This window comes from Filicampus tigris, unplaced genomic scaffold (assembly GCF_054856515.1).
Source record: "Filicampus tigris isolate MCC_2025a unplaced genomic scaffold, RoL_Ftig_1.0 HiC_scaffold_28, whole genome shotgun sequence".
Lineage (NCBI taxonomy): Eukaryota > Metazoa > Chordata > Actinopteri > Syngnathiformes > Syngnathidae > Filicampus > Filicampus tigris.
The window spans coordinates 170,001-172,500 of record NW_028233409.1 but is presented as its reverse complement, the minus strand read 5'-3'; the positions used below and the strand labels follow the sequence as shown (position 1 = coordinate 172,500).

Genomic DNA, 2,500 nt, shown 5'->3' with positions numbered 1-2,500 from the left:
GAACCATAACTGATTTAATGAGCCGTTCGCAGTTTCACTGTACGGGCCGTGTGTACTTAGACTTGCATGGCTTAATCTTTGAGACAAGCATATGCTACTGGCAGGATCAACCAGGTAGCCTCGGGCCGGGAGGGAGCGGCGGGCCACCCCCGCGGCGGTTCGCCCGCGCCGGCGTCGGGCCCCGCCCGGAACGGGGCAGGGGCCGCGCGCGGACGCCCGCTCGCGTGGGGGAGGGCGCGCGCCGTCCCTTCGGTAGGTGGGCTGGAGCCGCCTTAGCGGGCGTAGGACGGGGGCCTCCTCGCGGGAAGCCCCGCCGCCGCCGCGCTAGGGGAAAGGGTTTGAGAAACGATGCGTTAGCCGGAAGGCCCGCCGGCAAGGCGACCGTCCCGCTGCTGGGGCGGGGAGGGGCCGCGGACGAGCGGCGGGCTCCGTGGTAGGACTGCTGAGATCGGTGGGTCGCCTCGGCCTCGCTGCCGTACGGTCGCGCCGGGGTTGGCCGCGGGCCAAGCTCGCGAAGTAGCCCCGGCGCTGGAGAGCGACCCGCTGGCCGGAGGAACCGTCCGCCCGAGCGACCGGCGCGAGGCCGGTGCCGGCGGGGGCCCTCCGATGGCGGGTCATGGTTGCCGATCGGTCGGTGGGGGAATGGAGGTGCGGTGCGTGGTGAGGAGCTCCGGGCGGGGTGGGCCTTCGCCCGGCCCGCGGAGTCCGATTGAGCGCCGCCCGGGTCGGGCGGGCCCGCTCCGTTGAGCGCACGGAGGTTGAGATAGAAAATATTGCAACACGCGGAGCTCCAGGCGGGGGGGCCCTCGCCCGGCCCGCGGAGTCCGATTGAACACCCCCCAGGTCGGGCGGGCTCGCTCTGTTGAGCGCACGGAGGTTGACATAGAAAATATTGCAACACGCGGAGCTCCAGGCGGGGGGGGCCCTCGCCCGGCCCGCGGAGTCCGATTGAACACCCCCCAGGTCGGGCGGGCTCGCTCTGTTGAGCGCACGGAGGTTGAGATAGAAAATATTGCAACACGCGGAGCTCCAGGCGGGGGGGGCCCTCGCCCGGCCCGCGGAGTCCGATTGAACACCCCCCAGGTCGGGCGGGCTCGCTCTGTTGAGCGCACGGAGGTTGACATAGAAAATATTGCAACACGCGGAGCTCCAGGCGGGGGGGGCCCTCGCCCGGCCCGCGGAGTCCGATTGAACACCCCCCAGGTCGGGCGGGCTCGCTCTGTTGAGCGCACGGAGGTTGAGATAGAAAATATTGCAACACGCGGAGCTCCAGGCGGGGGGGGCCCTCGCCCGGCCCGCGGAGTCCGATTGAACACCCCCCAGGTCGGGCGGGCTCGCTCTGTTGAGCGCACGGAGGTTGACATAGAAAATATTGCAACACGCGGAGCTCCAGGCGGGGGGGGCCCTCGCCCGGCCCGCGGAGTCCGATTGAACACCCCCCAGGTCGGGCGGGCTCGCTCTGTTGAGCGCACGGAGGTTGAGATAGAAAATATTGCAACACGCGGAGCTCCAGGCGGGGGGGGCCCTCGCCCGGCCCGCGGAGTCCGATTGAACACCCCCCAGGTCGGGCGGGCTCGCTCTGTTGAGCGCACGGAGGTTGACATAGAAAATATTGCAACACGCGGAGCTCCAGGCGGGGGGGGCCCTCGCCCGGCCCGCGGAGTCCGATTGAACACCCCCCAGGTCGGGCGGGCTCGCTCTGTTGAGCGCACGGAGGTTGAGATAGAAAATATTGCAACACGCGGTGCTCCAGGCGGGGGGGGCCCTCGCCCGGCCCGCGGAGTCCGATTGAACACCCCCCAGGTCGGGCAGGCTCGCTCTGTTGAGCGCATGGAGGTTGACATAGAAAATAATCCAACACGCGGAGCTCCAGGCGGGGGGGCCCTCGCCCGGCCCGCGGAGTCCGATTGAACACCCCCCAGGTCGGGCAGGCTCGCTCTGTTGAGCGCATGGAGGTTGACATAGAAAATAATCCAACACGTGGAGCTCCAGGCGGGGGGGCCCTCGCCCGGCCCGCGGAGTCCGATTGAACACCCCCCAGGTCGGGCAGGCTCGCTCTGTTGAGCGCATGGAGGTTGACATAGAAAATAATCCAACACGTGGAGCTCCAGGCGGGGGGGCCCTCGCCCGGCCCGCGGAGTCCGATTGAACACCCCCCAGGTCGGGCAGGCTCGCTCTGTTGAGCGCATGGAGGTTGACATAGAAAATAATCCAACACGTGGAGCTCCAGGCGGGGGGGCCCTCGCCCGGCCCGCGGAGTCCGATTGAACACCCCCCAGGTCGGGCAGGCTCGCTCTGTTGAGCGCATGGAGGTTGACATAGAAAATAATCCAACACGTGGAGCTCCAGGCGGGGGGGCCCTCTCCCCCCCCGGTGAGTCCGCTCACAGTGCCCCTATGTCGGGCAGGCTCATTGCAATGTGCGCATGGAGGTTGACTTAGAAAATATTTGAGAGTGACATGAGCTCCAGGCAGACACCGACTCATCGCCCGTGGGGTGT

The 2,500-nt window shown here is 67.9% G+C and overlaps 1 non-coding gene across 1 annotated transcript in view; it reads right to left on the bottom strand.

The window, feature by feature from the left end:
* Positions 1–117, bottom strand: part of LOC147126027 (18S ribosomal RNA) — a 1,891-nt gene extending 1,774 nt beyond the window's left edge. The window contains exon 1 of the ribosomal RNA XR_015085128.1: positions 1–117. This exon is cut by the window's left edge and continues 1,774 nt beyond it. This is a non-coding gene — a ribosomal RNA (18S ribosomal RNA).
* Positions 118–2,500: the final 2,383 nt, after the last annotated feature.